This window comes from Manacus candei, unplaced genomic scaffold, assembly GCF_025592945.1.
Source record: "Manacus candei isolate 608988 ecotype Guabito, Panama unplaced genomic scaffold, ASM2559294v1 h1tg000045l, whole genome shotgun sequence".
NCBI classification, from domain to species: Eukaryota; Metazoa; Chordata; class Aves; order Passeriformes; family Pipridae; genus Manacus; species Manacus candei.
The window spans coordinates 9,909,930-9,931,416 of NW_026138093.1; the positions used below are offsets into that span (position 1 = coordinate 9,909,930).

Genomic DNA, 21,487 nt, shown 5'->3' on the forward strand with positions numbered 1-21,487 from the left:
CGTAGCTGTATTTGCTCCCAGTTTCACCCATGATGTTAAGGAATGGATTTGAGGGTTCGCTTTGTTAGCAATGGCTTTTTTTTTTTTTTTTTTTGGCTAAGTAGAAAAGGAGGCTTTGAATTTTTAAATAGTTAATTACATAATTATGTTTTTATATATCATATTATATGTACATAATCAAATTCCAGCCCGCCCGCCCCCTTCCCCTTTTCCCCAAAAGCAACTCGCACGGTAATGAAAAGCTGAGTTACCCGGAGGCTTCGGCAGGCTGCGCTTGGCGTTATTATTGTTTGTTTTCCCCCGGCGCCGAGCAGTTCCAAAGGTCAGGGAAGCGGCGGCCAGGACAGCGCGCCGGGAGCCGAGCCCGGCTGCCGCCCCGGCCAAACTCCGCCACCGGCGGCGGCGGCGCAAACGTCAATCCCCTACCTTTGCGGGCAATCCTTCCCCGGGAGCCTGCCAAGGGACCCGCCGAGGTTGGGGCCGAGCAGGGAGGGACAGGGAGGGAGGGAGCGCGGGCAGCCCCCGCAGGCCCGTCCGGCGGCGCGGGCACGGCCCGGGCTCTGCCCCGGCGGCCGCCGCCGCCTCAGGCCGCTGCCCCGCCCCCACCCTCTGCCCCAGCGCCTGATTGGCCGCCGCCCCACCAATGGGCGGGCTCGCCGGGCCGGGGGATGCAAATGTCCCGCCCTGCTGCATATTCATGAGCTGTGGGCGGGGCTTTGAGCCCTTGATCGGCGCACGCGCGAACTGTCGGTCCCCGCCCGCGCCGTGTGCGCGGGGTCGGCCCCGGAACCTTTGCTGTTCCCCGCGGGGCGCACGGAGGGTTTGTCGCCGGGCGCGCATGGGCTCGGCAGAACTCTGCCCGCCGGAGCCGCTCTCCCCGCACCGCGAGGAAGAGCAGGTACCGCTCCCCGCCCCCAGCCCAGCGCCGCACGCCGCCTGCCCCAAACCGTGCCGGGCGCCTCAGCCGCGGGAGGGAGCCCGCGCCGCGCTGGGGCCACGCCGGGAGCGGCCCCGGCGCGGTGGCTGCGACCGGCGCGGGGTGACCGCCCTGCCCGGGGGGGCGGCGAGTGGCACTTGGCGGGGTCCCTCCGCTCCTGCTTTTCCCTGCGGACACTCTTGAAGGAACCGCAGTTCTTGGCTGGCACCTCTCAGGTACCTGGCGGAGTGACCCAGGACAGCGGTAATTTACGCCCCACTGACCCCCAGGAGCTTAATTCACCTCTTTACAGGGGTGCTTAGTGACAGGAATGCACATCTGCTTGGGAGCCCCCTGCAAAGTGTCCACCCAAAAACACAGTGAACCGTCAAACACAGCTACTCACCAGCCAGAGTGCTGTTGAGCTTAGGGCTTTTAAACAGTGATTTTGAATGGAATATGTATTTGTGTGTCTTTTTAATGTAAGCACGTTTTATTTCTTTGTGTCAAGTATAGATAATTTTTAAGTATGTGTATGGATATTCTTTAGCCCTAATTTCTTCATTTGGATCTTTTCCTGAAAAACTGAGATCCTGTTATCTGGTATAAACTATGAATAAAGTGGGAAGAGTTTTTCTGAGGTTGTTCTCAAATAGCAGGCTTAGGAAAGAAGGCCCTCAGATACTTTGGGGGAGCTGTGGAGAACTGAGCGGGAACGCTCAGTAAAAGAACAAAACCATCACTGCACAAATATGGAAAGATGAAGGAGCTTCGGGAAGCCCTTCACGTCTGCAAAGGGTTTAGTCTTTTTTAACAGCTTACAGGAGATGGTGGCTCTGAGCCTCCTCCCCTTCCAATTCAGCTTTTTGTACAGTTGTTTGCAATGTCTTAGGTGTTAAAGGACATGGTGAACCAGATCTAGGAGTTTGTTTTCTGCCTCTTTCGGTTGTTCCTGTGTTGTGCAGAGCCCTTGCTTGTTGGAGTGCTGGTGTCTGTTCCTGGCAGCAATGACAAGGAGGTGCTCTGGTACAAACCACTTGTCTGAAGTAAACAATGTCTTTTAGGACTGTCCTGGTATCTGAGGCACCTGCTGTTTAGATCTGCAGCAGACTTGCTGGTAAGACTACAGTAGGACCCGTGAGCAGGATGGAGAGAAAAACACCCATGAAAAATGGAAAAAGAGAGGCCTCGTCCACTTCTCCTCACCAATTGGGTCCCCACTGGGGCAGGCTGGGCAGGAATGGCATGGAATGATGTGACAGGGTTATCACTGTGTCACTGTCTGTCAGGCTGAATCTCTGTGTCTGCATTTTCCAGCCCACTGAAAGCTGAGGTGAAGCAGTGAGAAGTGGCAAAGCTGCAAATTGCAAGTCAGCCCCAGCAAGACCTGCATTTTAAAAATGTTCTTCTAACATTTTACTTGCCAGCAGCAGTAAGTGGCTTGGCTGGGAAGAGGGATAAAACCACCTTTTGTCTGTGTAAAATTTAGGTTAGGAAACTTGCAAGTACTCCTTGGCTTTTTTTTAGAAGCAATGAAAAATGTTGAGCTGCTGTGTTGTCTGTCTCATTGTAAATGTGCAAGTTCGTTTTTGAGCTGAATCAAATGGTGATGTAATTACATACTTCTCCTAATTATATACTTCTTACTTATAATTGTCAAGAAATCACTTTGCTATAACTAGAATTTAATGTTACAACTAATTGTATAATTACTGTATAGTAATGTTGTTATCCAAGCAACTTGGAATAGAGTGTTATCCTTTTAATTTATATTCTATTACTCAAAACGGTATTTTTAAAATATAGTATATTAGCCATTGGAAGAAACATTAATAATGGAATAAAAATATCATCAGAGGAAACACATGTTTTCCTTCCAGGTTCAGGTGAATGAAAATAAAAATATTAATATGTTAAAACTGTACTGTAGGTAGAAAAAGTTTAATTTTCTCATGAATTTGGAACCTAAATTGATACTAGGCAACCCACTTTTATGCTTAAAGTTTGAATCTATCCTGTGTGCCAATCTGTCAACACTAATTTTTAAACTTTCCCACTCATTGGAGGGGAAATGTTTAAAAAATGCATCTTTTATGCTTAAAGTTTTAATCTCTCCTGTGTGCCAATCTGTCAACACTAATATTTAAACTTTCCCACTCATTGGAGGGGAAATGTTTTAAAAATGCATCTTTTTTCCACAGCCAGCTGAGTCCTTAAGTGTTTCATGTCACTAGAACCTTAAGAATGTATATGTCACATATACAGTTGACTATTTCTAGTGACTTTATTGTCAATAAAATAATGGGTGCATATGACAGTCACATGTTGTTGTGTCAGTCGCAGACACTGGAGAAACTGTGATGGATGACAGGAGAAATGTGCTTTGTTGGGTTGTATCTGCTCCCAAATCACAGCCAGGGACAGTTTCACAAAGGTGCAGAAGGAGGGTTTGATGTACAATTGAAGAGCTGAGTTCAAGGAATGTGGATGCATTTTTGTGGTGCTGGTTGAGCAGCCTGGGCCCATGAGAATAATGTCAGACAAAATCACTTTGCTCCTGCAGGATTCTGTGTGTGGAACGTGTGAAACGTGGTTGTTCTTCTGGCAGGATAAGAAGTTTTGCCTTCATTGCTGTATCTAAAACAGGGTCTGGGGCTTGTGTAAACTTCAGTGAAATCCAAAGTGAATCCATCAGGCTCCATGAAACCATCCCACCTTCACCCTGCTGGAGTCTGTCCAGGTGCTCTGGTGCTGTGGCACGGTGTCATCCAGGGAGAATTGGAGCAATAAGGAACTGGGCTACAAGGCAGGTTCATAAAGAGTTTTACAAAATTGCCCCCCCCCAAACCTCAGAAAATAAGTTTGTCATCTGTTACCAGAAGAATCACTGAAAACACCCTTTGTGCCACTCTGTGAACACCAAAATAATGGAACTGTGTGGACTTGTACTGTGAGTAAATCAGAGATTGTTTATAGGAATCCCCAAATTAGAAGCAAATCCAGATCACTCATCCATGGTAAAATGTCCTGTGAGCAGGACTGAAATGTGCTGCACACACACATGTGTTAGAGCACATCATGGGAATATGGGAGATTGGAAAACCAATTTCAAATTTAATAGCATTTCAGTTTTAACAGTTCATTTAAAACTTGAAATAAAAATATGTAAATCCAAGGAGTTTCCCTTAAAAAATTACTTAAAACGTTGATCTTCTAGGATTTTTGTAATTCCATCTTATCTAGGTTTTGTAGAGGACTCAGGTGTGAATATTCAATCTGCTACCTGTGACAATGCCTGACTTCACTTACAGTATTTTTAATAGTTATATTCTGTTTAATCTCATTCTCATACCTGTGATCTTAGACTTGTGTGATTCTGTTGTTGTTTGTAACAGAGAATTTCCTTTGACTTCACTGTGAGAGCTCTCCACAGAATGATGAACAGTAGTAATAATATTAATCATTTATAGAGCGCTTTATATGTTCAAAATACAGGATAATCTTTAAATGAGCTCAGCTTTGCTCTCAGATATGTGAGTGAACTCTTCATTGGTTTGAAAAAAATTGTTACCTGACATACAATTTTTTTTTATTTTCTAGTTGTAGTACGTATTTTGGAAAGGGTTTCTTTATTTTTGTAGGGCAGAATATTGTCTTATCTTAAGTTTGAGATCTTAAAAAGTTTGCAAAGAACATGGAGGTTGCTGTGGTGTCCTCTGATGATTTCAGCTGATAAACTGAATGCTTGAAATCCTTTTATCTTTGAGGGGACTGCAGGTCATGCTGGAAAGCAGGTGTTACTGCAGGTGACTTTTTCTGCTCTATGCAATGAGTTAGCTTATAAACTCCTAAGGTAAGCATTTTTCTAGTGAATTCAGAAATTTTTACCAGTGTATCATAGGCACAAGAATTAACACTAATGTTTGGAATCTGCAGTTATCCCACAACTTTTCCAGAAGATCAGTAATTTCTGAGAGCTGGCTCCTGTTTGCAGTATAGAGCAGTCAGCTCTGCAACTGCAGGGTTGCTTCATGTGTTGGTTTGTTTATTTTCCAAGATTTACAGGTACCATAAACTGTTGCCAAAAGCAGGAGAAATTATGAATAATATTTTTCTCCCCAATAGCCAAAATTTCATGTGTGTGTGTGTTATTGGTATAAATAGCAAATCTTCTTTTGAGTAGGAATAAGACTTAGTTCCTAAAGGCAGTGAACTGTAGCAGACACAAGGTCTAACATTTGTTCTTCTCTTCCCTTTCTTGTTTTTTCCTAACAGATAAAGCACATTATTCTGTGGTAAATGATACTCGGATGTTCTGCAGCACCAAGGAATTCAATATATGGGTACCCATTGAAGGCCTGATTCCATTTTCTAACTCCACAGTGCAAGTGACTGCATCCAACAGCCAGGGCAGCTTGATAAGTGATGCTGTAACAATTGTCAGGCCTCCAGGAGGTGAGTAGGAAAAAGCGCTTTTTCTGTGCATGTAACAATTCCACAAACACTGTTGAACAAAATGTTATTTATTATCTCAGCTGAAGTTCAGAAGAATATGTTTGCATTAGTAGTTCTTACTACCAAAATTGTTCCTTTTGGCTTCTAATTTGTCACACTGTTAACTTTAGGAACTAGAGAATAAAAACAGTTGTGTAGTTAACATATTGTGAAGGTGAGAGGTGTATTATGTACTTCATTTTTTTTCTGTGAATGGTGGTGTATTCTATCAGGGACAGCTGATCTAGCCCAAGAATATAGAGAGACTCAGCTGCATTTTGTAACCTGTTTTAGAATAGAAGTTGAAAGTGCTGACAAGGAGCACTTAGAGAACTATTGACTTAAAGAACTTTTTTAATAATAGTGATAGAAACCATTGGCAATATATTGAGCCAGAACCCACAAAGTTCTTTAGTTGTAAGAAAGTCAGTTCCAATGTGCTGATTTACAGTGACTGAGGCTCTAAATCCCTCTGGCTGTTCTCTTCATAGCAATTGGAAATAAGGGAATTGAGCAAATACACCCTGAACACTGTGAGTGTTTTGTTCTGTGTTTTTGTTTTGGTTGGTTGTTGGTTGTTTTATTTTTCTCAAGAAAGCTTTTCCATTTCTAGCTGGTGTAGGTGTGTCCCTTTTGCATTCCCTTTTCATGGCCATCCTCCAGAATTAGCGTTGGTTGAATAAATACCAATGGAAACAATTAATTTAAGCCAGTTTTGAATTCTAATATGAGAACCCAACAACTCTTGATCTTGAGAGATGTGTAGGTGTAGCTGTTGAGTAAGAATAGTGTAGAGTGACATCCATACCATTTTAAAGGAAAAGGAAAAGAAAAACAAAAACAAAGAAAAGAGAAATCCCATAAACCTTACAGCTCAAAAATATAGTTAAACTTGAAACAGTTTGCTTGCAAACAGATAGATTAGGTTTGGGTCCAAACCAGCAGAAAGACTTCAGGAAAGTGAGTAAATCCAATACAGAGTTTCTGTGACAGATGACTGAGAAATAAGGAAAAGGTCGATTTCCAGCACATTTTATACTTTTCCAATTTTATTGTCAAGTTGCACCTAATATTAACAAATAGACTTTGTTATATATATATAATAAAACTGCATCTGAGTTTCACTGCTCCTTTAAGACTGAGCAGTAAGACAATGTTATTTCTAATTCCAGTGCCACATTTTAATTTTGCACAGCAAAATTTGGTAGAGAAAATGTTACCAAATGACAAAGTAAAGGATCTTTAAAGATAAGCAAGGACATGCACAGGTTTATGACAGCCATTCAGATGGACTTTCTTTCATCATTAGATTGTTGTTGATTACAATTAGAAAACTTACAGCTTTGAAATTATCTTTTTTATGACCTTGTGGTAGTTTAAAAGCAATACCTCATTGGTTAAATAGGTTTTAGTTCATGCTTCCTTTCAGTTAATGCTCTGAAAACGTGTTATCCTGATTTACACATAAAATCCTGCTGAAAAGCACGTGGCATTCACTGGGATATGTGTGTTTAAGTAGAATGAAATTAGCAGTGAGAGTTATTAAATAAATCTTCCCTACTCTTGTCCATGGACTGTGATCTGTAGTGAAAGGAACACTGAAGCCAAGAGGCCTCCTTAGAGGAATGAATATTCAGCAAACGCAGCAAACTGATGTTAGGTCAGAATTAATTAGGAAAAAAGATCAAACCTGGATATACGAGATTTTTCCCTGCGAGACAGATTTGTTTTTCCATTTTGCTTAATATTGCATTGAGAGTCACATAATAAAACTTGTTTTGAAAGATTTCCTTTATGTCAAATTTCAGTCTTTTGGATACATCAGTTGTTATTCTCTCTTCTATTTCTCCTCCTTCTTTTTCTCTCTCTCTTTTCTCTCTCTTCTCTTTCTCTCTGTCCTCCCTCATCTCCTCTCCTTCTCCTTTTTCTCTTCTTTGCTTCTTTCCTTTTTTTCCACCAGGATTCTTTTCCAACTGAATTCCTTTTGTTCTATGTCTTCTGTTTCTTCTTCATTTTTCTTCTCTTACATTCTGTTATGTCACTTCATGTGAATTTAAAAATGAAAAAAAAATTAAAAGTATTTTTTTAAAATCTCATTGTGAAAAAAAATAACATTTAAAAATATTCCAAATTCTCAAACATTTGCATGATAGCCATCTAACTTCAGAATAATATAATCTCTGATTTTGATGGAGAGCAGGAAATGTTTTAAACAAAGTTCTTAAATGCAAAATTGCCACCATTTCTTTTCTAGAGGCAGTTTAAGGAGACAGCAGGGTAGAGTAGAGAGGAGGAAAAAGCTCTCCTACATCTCTCATCAGTGACCCAGCTAATTAAATAGTGTCAGTGGGAAGCTGTGCATTGTCCATTCCAGTTCCTTTTGTCCAGAAAGATGATTTCATGGGGATACAAGGCTAGGATTGCAGAAGTGCTTGTGTGGAAAATTGGGAGTTGTTCTAATGACACAATAATTCTTCTCTAAGCTCTGCAGTATTGAACTGATTGTCATTTTCATTAGTGCTACTTTCTTCTTTTCTTCCCCTCTCCCAGGCTGTTCAGCACATCTCTCAGTGAGCTCACCCTGTGTCTGTTCCTGGTTTTGGGTGGGTGTTGTGGAGGGCAAGAGATGAGAGAAGTGAGTCTCCTTCCTGAACAGTTGTGTCTTCAGCCTCTGGCAGTGGGAGGCACAGAGGTGCCCTCTTTGCTGCTCCCTTTCCTAAACTGCAGCCAGCTGGGGCTCAGCCTGACCCCACACATCATAAAGGGCCACCTCAAGGTTGCTTTAAATTGGGGCTTAATGGAAGTCCCTGCTCATCAAACTGTGGAGTTTTCCCAGCAGGCAGTGACACTCCAACTCTGTCCTCTTCTGATTCCCTCCTTCCCTTTGCCTCCACCCCCTGTGCTTTTGGGGCTGGGCAGATCTCCCCCAGCTCCAGCTGGGCCCTTTCCATGCTGCAGACATGTGGCCCCTGCACTGATCAGCTTTGGGGTTGCTTTCTGTCTTCTGGAGCTGCACGAGACAGTTGGGACACGAAGATCCAAACAGCAGTTGGAGTTGCCTGGGAGAACATGGATGTTTTTGCTTGCTTAGGGAGAGCCAGGTGAGAAATACAATGGTTGTCATAAACCATTATAGTTATAATGTTTATCTTTCAACCATAAATTACTTCGTGGTCTATTTTCTTGGTGTACCAGATTAGCAGGGGAATACCTCACAAATGTGAAAACAGAGCTGTTGTAGATAAGTGAGGCTTTGAAACCAAAACCAGTGACAAAACATACTGAGACCAAAGGTATAATGGGACATCGACTGTTAATGCTGAGACTACCCTATTGCTTTCAATTTCCTGGAACATGAAATAAGACATATAAAAAAAAGGTAACAGTTGCTTGAAGCAGAAAGGAATAGAAGCCCAAACCACTTCTTGTAGTCATGCATATACTGAAAAAAACTCTAGGTTCTTCTGTGATCACAACATTTGATTTTCATCTCATGTCTTCTGGTTCATTTCTCACATTGAGTTTCTGGTTAATGTTATTATTCTGGGTATTTCTGTATTCAATGAAAGGGGTTTTGTGCTATCAGGGTGGATCAAAGTAAGATTCCTTGGCTATAGGAGAAAGTCCATGTTGGAGGTTTTCGCTCTTGAAAGTCAAAATGAAGCCTCGTTCAGGAGTAGAGTTTCTAGGACTATTGCAATATAAACAAAATTTAGTTGATGAATAAGTAAATTCCTCAAGCATATTTCTTGGTAAGTAGAAGAAGGGGAAAATCCTTGCTGAAGGCATAAATAGCTCATATTTTTTTCTATTTAACACATACTTAATTTACCATCAAAGGATGTGGTGCAATCTCTATCTGCACAAGGTAAAATAAACTTCTGAAAGGAGTTTTTAGGTACTAAAGTTCTTTGTCTGTTCCTGGAAATTCTAGATTAGGCAACAGATGTTTCCCCTGGACTTCTGCTCTATGCTTGCAGAAAGCAGGCATTTGAGGAATTGAGTATCACTCACAGGGAACACTGAAAATGGAAAAATCACCTGAATACAGTGCCAGGGGAACTCAATGCTGGGGGGCTGAGGAAGAGGCTAATCTGAAACAGCTCATGTGGCTGGGTATGACCAAATTCTCTGCTTGGAAACTACCTCTTCCTGTGAAAAATGATTAAGACGAAAGAAAAATCAAAGTTTTGGGTCAGATTCTCAGAATATTGATATCTTTTTTGCTGACAGCTTGCACTAGGACTGTAATACAACTGCTGTTTAGCTGGGCTGAATTTGAGTGAAGGGTTTAGTCCTGTTAGCAATTCCTCAAACCAAGCAATCCTCTGGAGCTCCAAATACCACAATGTACATTTTTGCTGCTACATTCCTTAGCTACAGCTTGTTTTCTTGTGATAATTTGAATCAGATGTTAAAACATGTTAAGCCAGTCCTGGCTGAGCAACTCAGCCCAGCCAGCAGCAGCCAGTGAGACCTTTGCTGCCAGGGGTCACTTTCAGAATCTGTGAATTTCAGAATCTGTGAATTCAGGGCCATTTGTGATCGGCACACAGTTGGGTTTTTTTGATCATAAGTTCACTGTGAAGTCACTGTTAAAGACTGTGCCCAAGAGCCAGGGGGGAAGACTGTAAGGAAAAAAATTGCCGACCTGCACTGGGACCTTCTGTGAGAGTGGCTGCATTTACCTCATGCTTTATCCCTGGAACTGATGTCAGTCTTTAACTTCTCCCCCAGAGATGTGGAAGCCTTGTTTACATGCTGGAGGTGACCCTTCCAGGCCAGGGCAGGAAAGGCACAAGCTAAGGGAAACAAGGAGTCTTGCTGTGGGTTTTTTTGTTGGCTTGTTTGGGTTTAGTGGTGGTGGCGTGGTTTGGGTTTCTTTTTAAGGAAATGTCTCAAGTTTAATGTCCTGGGCCTGGAACAGGAAAGTGTAATGGTAGACAAACGTCCCCGCATTGGAGCATTTTTCTAACACAGAAGCTACTGCCTTGGACTAGAACTGTAAGAGCAAACCAAAACAGCCAAATTCACTGGAGGGGCACTGTAGTTTTGCAGCACTGTGATTAAATTGAAACTGATCACTTCTGTATGATATCTGCTAAATAACCCCCAAAATTGTGTCTGCCCAGGCTCAGCCTCCATCTCTTCCACGACAAGGGACCAGGTGCTGCAGTGCTTAGGATAGACCAAGCACTTTAATCCTTCCAGGAGCACTGGTTTCTTCTTGGAGCAGAGTTTGCAAATGTTTGGACCTTTCGGTGTGTGGGTCATGTGATGAAAATAGTGTTATAGGTAAATAAACCAAATCAAAATATAGCAGCAAAATTTATTATAAGATTTATATAAAGTGCAAATAAGCAAATCAGCGCGCTGGGCGGCCTGGAGAGACCCCTGCTCTTCCAACGGCCCACAAGTTCAATAGAGACAAACAGTAACTTTTATACTTTTTTCAACTCCCCTCCCATAGTCACTTGGTAGCTCTTCATTGGGCTTGAGTTCGCGGGCTTTGTTCTGGTTGGTTCTGTTGTAGGCCCATTTTAATTGCCAGGGACTTTCCATCAGTAGTTTTAATTAGCCCTAATGTCCTTGGAGCTGAGTATGGGAATGGTATCCAGATGTTCTCTTTGGCTCTTCTTTATCATCTTTGTCCTTGACTCCCTGATCCTTGTTCTCTTCTTCCTTTTCTAATGAGTACACTTAGACAATATTTTTAGAAAAACAGGATGTAGTATACGTGCTCAGCAAAGCAGAATACTTCATCTTGCCAACTAGGGAACTGCCAGTTGCAGGATAGTCAACTTATAATAGTAACACAGCAGTTAACTATTCCGCAGCTTACAACTCCCCAGTCCCAACAAAGCATTAGCTATAATATATGAAAAGTACAATATATAATTTGACGAGTAAATTTTACCATTTCTTATTTATTACAATAGGGACAAAGTATAGTGAAAAAGTATCTTGGTGAAAGGATGGACTGTGTACTTGGAGGAAACATTGCTATTTTTAGATCCAGATAAAGTTTATGTCAGCCCAAGCCTGGGAGTGCTGCTTGTGACTGGCTGCGGGACACCTTGCACAGGGCAACTGTGAACTGCAGGGCAATGCTGAGGGAGGAGAAAAGCTTGTTATGGGTGCCAAGGACAATGGTCAAGTCAAGGAAAAGAGCTTATGGCTCTGTGGATCTACCTGGGCTTATAGGGAAGAAGGGAAAGGAGAGGGTCAGCCACCCTCCAGGTCACTTTCCCAGCTGTAACCTTGTACTGCTTTGCTGATGGTTAAAATCAACTTGGATAGTTTGACTTGCCTCCTTGCCACCCTAAAAAACCCCACCCAAAACAGAGATAAGAAAGCAGCAGATTTTACCCTCATCTGTCCCCTGTGCTTATGGGCACTGAAATTTTCCTCCCCCTGTCCTGTGGTGCCGGAGTCAGCTGAGTTTATCATGGAATTGCTCCTTAGGGGTTCCTTTGGTTTACCTCTGCCCTCCCTCTGGTCCCAGTGGCTTGTGGCAAGTTATGTGATGGACGCAACTTCAGTCAAACAGCAGAAGTGCTGCTGCTGCCCTGGTGTGTGTTCTAGCAGGGTATCCTTCAGCACTGATCCCTGCCAGGGAACAAACCAAGCTCAGCACCTCAGATTCTCCTGCTCTGGGACCCCCTGCAGTGCCAAAGGAGTGCCAGACTTAGGAGCAGATCTCAAATCCAGTCTTTTACATTGCTGTTGCAATGCCCAGAGGGACAAGGTTTCTGCCCAGGTTTAACCACAAGCAGGTTCCTGGAAAGTTTTTTATGAGGTGTGGTTTTTTTCCCTGCTTTCCAACTGCAGAATCCCACACAGCAGTTCGGACTTGCCTTGTTGCATTGCTCAGTGATACTGCTGACCTCAGTCCAGAAGTAAAAGTAAAAATCCATTATGAAATCTAGTTGCATTATAAAGAAGGAGGAGCCTGTAGTGTGCCTGTTTCTCTGGGATCCAAGTGGCTTCTGCATGTCCTGTGCAGGGCTCTGGAAGAGGAGCTGAATGATTGAGAGTTGGAAAGAACTGCTCAGGCACGTGGAGAAGGGAATGGAAGAGGCACAAAAGCTTCCTCAGACAAAGCAGCTTTTGAGATACTCACACTGTCTTCTTCTTTAAGAGGTCCTGTCTTACAGTCAGTCTATTCTCTTACAAATTCCTGCTTCCTGGTTTTTAAGTAGACATTTAGAAGTGGGCACTAAAATGACTGTGGCAGGAGGGAAGTGTGCTGCACATTTTCTCCGTAAGGAAGAATGTGTGTTACTGGTGCTTGTGATCTTTCTTACTAAATAACTCCACTTCTGTAGCCCTGGCTGGCAACTTTCATGCAGCTCTGCACTGAATTCACACTGATTGTGTGAGTGCAGAAACCCAACAGCCGCATCAAGCAACAAAAACCCCAGCCTGGTGGCTTCTGGGTTCAGAATGAAACAAAACAGAACCAAACCACAGAGCATTAGTAAATAAGGACAGAGGTTTTGAAATAAAAGAAGTTAAATCAGTGGAAAAGTTCATTCATTCTACTCTTCCTAATGCGCTGCAAGCATAATAAAATTAGTAATGTTTTCTAATGGTTACTGTGGAATTTCTTTTCAGAGCAGTTGGTGGAAAGCCAAAGTGTGCTTTACATTCAGGATTTTTGCAGAGATTTCTCAGCTCAGCCACAATGTCCTGCTGGTTGCTTTCTCTGCACTGCCTTGTTGGAGCTGTAGAAACAAACTGCAATCATAGGCTCATTCAGGAAAGAGCTGTTTCATCCCTTCCCATAATTTCATTTTGTTGTTTTTTTTCCTGTAAAGGCTTGTTGAGAGTGGTATTCAGGAGATCAAAGAGTGAAACTGGTACAGAAAGTGATAGAAAAATTATCTCTTCTATAAATACTGCTCCTTTTCTGTGAAAGAACTTAGAGTAGAAAATAAAATCTGTAGGATCTTCTGAAGTTCTTTGGGGCTTATTCTGTTGCAGCCTTACTTCCTTCAGTAATATTATTTTCCCCAAACTGATCAAAACTTAAACATTCTCTGTGGGATCTTTAGGGTACCAAATAAATCTTTTAGAAAATGTATTGCATTGTTTACAGCTGGAGAACAGCACTGGATTTTGTGGGTCCATGACTGTGCTTAATGGTTGGCTGGAGAGGGAAGCACGTCCAAACCCTGGGGCAGCACCCCCGCTCTGCCAGCCCCCGTGGCTGGCATTGGGGTGACCCCCCACCACAGCTCTGCTCTGGTCACCTTGGGCAGAAGTCAGAAAGCCTGAAAACACAGACTGGAAGGGCAGTGAGCTATTTAACTTGTGCTGGAGTAGGAACAAGCACAACAAATGGGTGAGAGTATTTCAGGTCTCTTAACTGTTCAGGTCAGTTAACTCTTCACTTTGAGAGAGGACACTGCTGGAAGTGATGCTATAGCATTAATGAGTGACTTTCTTTCTTGGCAGATACTGGGGCCTCAGGCTAATGGGTCAGGTCTGACCTGGGGAAGAGCTGGTCAGCTGAGTGTGAGTGGCTGCTGTTAGCTGAAGGAAGCCTAGATCCTCCTGCTTGTTGCTTTAGTCATCTACTGCTTGCAGGTGATCACTTTTAGGGTCTGGCTTTACTCTGTTACAGCTCTGCAGACAACTTCAGTAGCTCTGAAAAGGGAAAGTTAGTATTACTTGGAAAAGAAAAGGAAGCAGGCCAAAAATGAATGAAAAATATTTTCTATTCAAAGAGCATGTTTCATTTTAGATTTGAGTGATTTATTGTTGAAGTAAGTTTAAAACTGATGGTAGGAGGTGGCTTTTGGGAGAGTGGGAAGTGGGGAGGAATTTCACCAGAGAGCAGAGGAAGGGAGACATCTCTTGAGCAGAACAAGGGAAGGGGCAAAAAGACCTCTAAAGAGAAGACAAAATGACTGAGGATAGAAGATACAGACCTCAGGCTGACAACTACTTGGGAAAAAACAAACCTTAACCTCTGGGCAAATAATTCTGCCAGATGTGCTGCAGCTGTTCTGTGAGGTGAACATCCTCTGGGGTATAAATACTCTGGAGGGACTTAAAAGACATGTAGATGTGGCACTTAGGGACATGATCTAGTGGTGGATTTGGCAGTACTGGGATAACAATTGGACTCGATGATCTTAAGGGTCTTTTCCAACCTAATGATTCTGTGATTTTAAGGTCGATGACAGTCCCTTGGCGCTCTGCTGTCCCTTAAAGGAGGGTACAGGCATTGTTACCTGGTGCTTTGCACAGCAGGAGACAGGATAAAGTAACGTGTGAGATAGTACTGAATGACCTGCTTTTGGAAAAGAAGAAAAGATAGGATCCATTTTTGGATGTATAGGAAGAGGATGAGAAAAGGTGGTTGTTAATCCTTGGTGGGGCAAGAGGAAATCCTCTGTAGAGGGGAGCAGGAGCTCCGTGTGTAAAGTGGAATCACTGGTCCCCCGTGTGGTGTGCAGTGGAAGTGGACGGATCTCACCTCGGAAGGTGCGTGTGGAGCAGTGCCAGGACGGCGGCTCGGTCCAGCATTTCCTGGGTTTACATCCTATGTGTTGCCGTCAGTAGCCTGAGGCACTGCAGAGGTGTCCAGGGGAACTTTTGCAGCTGGTTCCTGTGCCTGTTGGCAGCTGGAATGGGCTTGCCTTGAGGGTTTTGTTTCTCCTGTATCATCTGGTTTTGGGGTGGAACTCTCAGCAGCTCTAGATTAGCACAGACCATGAGAGACAAGCATTTATTAAGTTCTGATGAAGAATTACTGCATAATTAGGAATTAATGCATAATTAATTTGGAAATTTCCTCAAGGTACTTCTCAGGTGGTGACAGCAAAAGAGTTGTTTAATGAAAGCTTCTAATGAAAAGCTCCCAAGAGCGAAGCAGGTTCTGTTTTCCAGAGCCAGGATGATAAAGAAGGTTTTAAATTTTTTCAATTTTCTTTTTTCTTATTTGAAAAGTGAAACTTGTATTTTACTAAAACATATTTCACGAAGTCATGACAGTTTCATTGAAATGACTGAGAATGAACTTCTGACTAAAGCCAGGATTTTTTTTGGAAAGAAATACCAAGTTTTTGTTTGTTTGTTCATTTGATTTGAACTGATATTTCCCGTCAGACTTCTAAACTAAAAACAGAGTTCAATTTGACAATAAATATTTCATCTTACGTTAAGTGAAACACTCATTCAGCACAAGATATCTTTCTTATCTAATTTTTTGGTGTGTTTTGGAAGCGACAGCAAGGCAGGTTGTTATTTGTTGCATGTACTGCTGAGGGATGTGTGCAGGGCACTACTTTGAGGAGCCTGGAGGACCTGGACATGGAGCCTCCTGCCCAACAGGCTCAGGAGGGATTACTCTTTCCCTGCAGAAGGACCACGTGTCTCCTACTGCTGTGATTGAGCCAGAGGCGGAAAGGGGTGTGAGTTTGGCACTTGCAAAAGCCATTGTAGTGACAGCTGAGCAGCACGAGTGTTCCTTTGCCTTCCATTCCTTCCATTCCAGATGTCTTGGCCAGGAGCAGCCTTACAGCACTTGGCCTGGCAGCTGATTTCTTTTTGTCTGGAGAAAGATAATAAGAGATAATGGATGCTAAACACTGCATTTAATGTCCCAACAGGAAGAAGACTAAGGGAGGAGCCTGGTGAGCCTGACCTGGGACCACAGAGGATCTCAGAGAACATCCAGCACCGCTGGAACTGAGCACCCAGGGCAGTGAGATGGACTCTTCCCCACCTCATGGGGTTGTGTTTCCTGCTCCTGGCTGTTGCAGCTCCCTGTCCAAGTGAGACTCCTTTTATGACCTCATTGCCTTTCCCTGCACATCAGTAGCTAAAAAGCTTTTAGCTGTTATTAGAAAGCTCATCTGTTCCCAGTTAAAGCTAAAACCACAAAAACTGTAGGGTGAGAAAAGAAATTAAGGTGAAGGTGGGTTTGTTTGACCTGGCCCAATGCCCTGTTTTGGGAGGGATGACTCTTTGGGTCTGTCTGATGTCAGATGAGGCAAGTCCTCTCCTAAAGGACTGGCTTTTCCCCGGGAGAGTCTGGATGAGTAAACCTGCACACTGCACCCAGTGTGTCCAGTCTGGCAGCTGTGAACTTCACTGGACTTGGGATCTGGTACTCTGCTGGAGGGACACCTGATAGGACTGTGCCAAGGCCTTGAGAAGGAAAGGAAACAAGAAGAGATGATTCATCTGAGCTCAGCAAGAGAAAAGCCTTTCAACTAATTTCCCAAGCTGCCAACTTCCTAGTTTAAAACAGTTACAGCAGTGGGAAAATTATATCCTATTTCTACCCACAAATTATCTGGTGGGCTGGCCCCAGTGCTGTGTAAAATTTGCCCCTTGGCAGACAATATCTCTGAAGCCATGACCGGACCTGTTCACCCAAACTCACCCCATTCTGTTACACTAAACATGGGGAGTAACCTGGTAGAAAATACTTTTTCTTTGTTTTCTCCTTTAGATATTGCCATGGCCAGTGGTCACCCAGTTGAGAGGACACATGACTCTTCCTCTGACAAAACAAATGTGACAGTCGACTACCGTAAAGACTGTGCAATGAGCTTATGTGAAACAGGCAGTTGTGAAAGATTTGTAAAAATTGCTGAAATAGAAAATGAGGTGTTTTCAAATGGAAAATTGAGTTGGTGACCAAGGAAAAACATCCTTATGTGCTTTCAGCAAGCAAATATTTTCCTGAAGGAATTTCTACCTTAAAACGGTGGGAGCGAGATACTTGTGTGGCATCCTGAATTCTGCAGGTATGTTCTACTGGGAGCCTGGTTATCAACAGATGGGAAACATATTTCTGGTTATGAAAGTGAACTGTTATCCACTTGTGCAGACAGTGATGTTCATGAGTAAACTAACTTGACCAAATAAGGTTCTTCTGCTAAAAAAAGTTAAATAATTCAGAAAAATAAATAAAATTCTCTTGAGTCTAACACTGCTTAAAACTACACTAGTAGGGTTTCACATAAACACATATTTTTCTGATTTATACAGACTTTTTTTTCTCCTTTTCTTTTTTTTTAACATGAATTCTCATTGTCAAATTCTGTGTCAGTTTGTAATGTATGAATTCCACCTGCTTCTGTCAGTACAAATTGACTTTTACTCTCCTGTTTTATGCTCACCAATATATCTACATGCTGTTACTACTGTGAAAAGTTTGGGTGACACTGAAACCTCCCTAGTGAAAACTGGAAGTTGCTGTAGCCATGGGTGCCTGTGTCCCTTGAGAGGGTAACAGGTGGAGGTGCTGAGCCTGGGATGTGTAGACAGGAAGGAGTTCTCAAGATTCTCTTGGAAGAGGACTAAGTTATATGACGGCCCAGTGGGATGCAGGGTCAGTTGGAGATGTGCTCTGGGGTCTCTGAGATCTACACAGCTGCTGGTCTTGCTTGTTCCCCCTCTTTGGTTCCTGTGGGTAAAAGGGAGCTACAAAATAGTGTCTAATTTTTATTAAAATGGTTTTTAATTGCATCAAGGTAATGTTAAACTTTTTACACATGTTTTGGTATTCTTAATTACATGTGAGACTTTCTTTGCCTTCTCGTAACATGTTTGGTTCACAGAAGAGTTCATCAGCTTTAGTGAGGAAGAAATCTAAATGTCACTAGTTGATTTGAACAGCTGGGGAATGAAACATCTCCAACTCATAGCAGTCACGGCAATCCCCACCTTTCTGTGCTACATGATCCGCTTGTTTAAACTATGAACCTCTTCAACCTTTTGAACCCTTGATTGAAGATCTTGATCTGTATTTATAATTAAAACTTCTTTTATTTTTCAGCTTTCTCAGCAAATGGGAGAGGTAGCATCAGTCCTGAGGAGAATAAAATTTGCTGTGAAGCAGAAACAATCCTACGCTGAAGTGCCACATTGAAATGTCAGATGCAGAAACTGGAAAACCAACAACTGGCATCCTTGGTGAGGAAATTCCAGGTTAATCTCTCCACAAGTTTGTTTTCCCTTTGCTTTGAAAGTGTTTCGCCAATAGAGCTTGATGTGAACAGAGTTTTACATGGAGCAATAGATACAGGGATGCTGAGGGAAGGTGGTACATGATGAGCACGTAGCCAGTTCCCAAGAATTCCCCTTACCAGTCAGGGATAAGTGATTTTTGCCTCTATATTAAGTCACATAAAGTTATTTTTATATTCAAATTTCTTTCACGGTGGAAATCCCTGTTGTCTTCCTTAGGTGATGGACAAACAAGTCTTTAAAAACCAGTTGAAGGGATTTCCTTAATGACATTTGAAGCCATCATTAAGGATGGCTCTCACATCTCTTGGTTTGGGGTTTTTTGGAAGAGGAATACATTCATTGGTATCTGTTGTGGTGGGGAGTCAAGAATTAGCTTTGAATGTTGATGAAGTCAGCATTGTTACAGGTATCTTCATTAAGGTATCCTGAGCCAGAGCCTATTTGTTCTCTCATCCATAGGTTCCCTCTCTCTTTATCAGCTGTTGTGGGGGACTTTGCTCATGCTCAGTTCCTCAGGGTGGTGCTTATGAGGCAGGCTCATACCTTGGCATATCTGCTTGATTCACTGGGCTTCTTTTTATTTTCTTCTACTCTCCAGGTAATCCTGAATTTCCCACCAGGAATGAGGGCATGATCTCCCTCACATTCCTACTGTGCATTGTGGTTTGGGCAGGAATGGTCTCTGTGTATTCCTATTGCTGGCATTGGATTAGTCAAGGTACTGTCTGACAAATTGTTGGTTTCCTGTGGATTCCACACCTGGTAGTGGGACAAGCATACAGGGTGTTCTTCCTGGATTTCATCTCCATTATGTTGTCTAGATGGGTTTGTTATGAAAAATAAGCACAGAATAAATTTCTTCACTGCTTCCTCCTGAAGCAAGGAGGAAGCAATGGCAGGGCTCAGCCTTCCATCTGTGGGATCCAGTTCCCTGGAGTGATCCCAGACTGTGCAGGTCCCCCTGCAGAGACATGTCCCAGCCCAGGAGACTGATGGACATCCAGGTGTGGGCTGACAGGTCCTTTAGGAGAATGGTTCCCACTCACAGCTCTGCCCACTGAAGAACCACCTTTAATTTAAGAGAAAATATTTTCCTAAATGTGGCCAAGAGGGAAGTTTGTTTTGCAAACTAATATGGGTGGAAATAGCCAGGATAGGCTCTGTGGCATAAAAAGAGAATCATGTGAATAAAATCTGGAAACATCAGCCTTCCTCTGTATTACCCTCTGCTCTTCCCTCCTCCCTCCCAACACAGAAACCACTGTGTTCTTCAAGTGAGATAATAATAAACCACCTCTTACTCCAGAAATAGTTGGGCTCCAATACAGACTAGGACTTGCGATGCAGCTGTGCTGTCATATGGCAAAGCATCCCACCTGCCATTCCTGGTAGGGATTTGTGGAGAAACAGAAGGCCTGTGGGTCTGTCTGAGATGGGTAGCAGTGAGTTGATCAGTAATTGCAGTAAAACATAAATTGGGAAAAAACAATTTCCAAGTCTGTTAGTTTTAGTTCCTCTAAAGAAATCCTTGCTAATGCTGGTACTTTTTCCCTGTTGTTTTCCTAAGACTGTCATAGCATTCCATCAGATCTTTTACTGTTAAATTGTCTCTGGAATGTTAAAGGTTGGACTCGATGATCTTGGAGGTCTTTTCCAACCTAAACGATTCTATGATTCTATTATAAGATTTCCCTTTTGGGAGTTTAATTAGGGTCAGTGATGAAATCACAGTGCCACTACAGTGGCAGGAGGGTATTCAGTGAAGGACTAGATGTGTTTTCAGCTTTCAGAGCAAGAGGTGGTCCAGTAGCAGATGGGACAGGGGAGGTGCCTGGAGGACTTCCCACTGCAGATGGATTACAATTCTCACTGAAATCAACCTGTGCCCTTTTTGGCCTCACAGATATTTTTCTTTCAATTCTACAGCTCTTAGGGAATACAGACAAGCTTCAGAAGAAAAAAACCTCAACCATGTTTGAAGACCATCTACAAATAGGAAGACCTCTATGCCAGCAGCATCTTCCTCTGTCCTGATGTACAGCAACCAGCTGAAGCAACAGAGGTTGATTTCCATGAGACCTCATGGTCCCATATTCACAAATGGTCTTTTTTTCACAAATGCACCTTCACCACATCCACATGTTCACCACGGACTGTGATTGCCACAGTTGTCCAGCTCCAGGCCTTCATGAGCAGCATGAGCAGCACCCTGGATCTCCCATCCTCTGGTGGTGCTTGGCTGAGGACAGCAGCTATCACAAGGTGTGTGGCTGACTCAGCAGCACAGCCTTAAACCTACTGAATTGTCTCCAGCTGTGTACTCTGCTTTCTGGAGATGTCTATAGGCTTCGTCCTCAGCAAGTGCTTTGTGTTTTGCACTATGCATAGATAGGCAAATATTTTTATTCACAGAAATATGGAATGGGTTGGGTTGGAAGATCATCTGACAAAATAAAAAAAGGACTAAGAGTACTAAGATGCCTAACTCACCAAATGTCATAAAGATCATCCGATGAAGTAAAAAAAGGACTAACAATACTAAGATGCCTAACTCACCAAATGCCATAATTTTGTAGCTGCAACTTCTTTTGAGTGATTTTAGTTCTCAATTTGTGTTACTATACTAGTGACAATAAAACAACTCCTTAAGAACTGGCTATTCCTTGGTAACTCTGTATTGATGATAATGTTATTTGGTCTGTTAATCTCCTTGACAAAGCATCACTATCCCATCATTCCCAAACTCACAATCCAGTATTATTGTCGTGATTCATTTCTTAAATATGGCAAAAGCAAAGATAGGGAGTAAGAGATGTCTCCTGGCATCTGCTTTTCTATCCAGCAGTGAGCCTTTGTGCAGCTAATTGAAAGCTCATTTCACAACCTGCTTGAACTCTCTTTCCTTTGCAATAATTGGTGAAATTTCTGAACTTTCAAGCATTCAAGAAATTCTTTGGGAACACCCCCTTCCCCTCTGTATTCCCATGGAGAGCAGTGCCCACAGGAAGAGCTTTTCATCCTCTTGGGGAGGGAGCAGGAGCTCCATGTGAGCTGTAGCTGGTTCCCCTTTGCTTGTGGTTT

At 42.8% G+C, this 21,487-nt stretch overlaps 1 protein-coding gene and 1 long non-coding RNA gene across 5 annotated transcripts in view; one reads left to right on the plus strand and one right to left on the minus strand.

The window, feature by feature from the left end:
- Positions 1–21,487, minus strand: part of LOC127474864 (zinc finger protein 239-like) — a 103,034-nt gene that overhangs the window by 64,121 nt on the left and 17,426 nt on the right. The window lies entirely within an intron of this gene.
- Positions 414–21,063, plus strand: LOC127474953 (uncharacterized). Of its 3 annotated transcripts, XR_007906005.1 has the most exons (8): positions 414–898; positions 1,981–2,033; positions 5,192–5,371; positions 16,033–16,197; positions 16,881–17,178; positions 18,213–18,364; positions 19,005–19,124; positions 20,333–21,063. It is a non-coding gene; the product is annotated as an uncharacterized LOC127474953 (long non-coding RNA). The 3 variants fall into 3 exon arrangements; XR_007906003.1 differs by lacking the exon at positions 1,981–2,033; XR_007906004.1 differs by lacking the exon at positions 1,981–2,033 and having other exon boundaries at positions 18,213–18,349.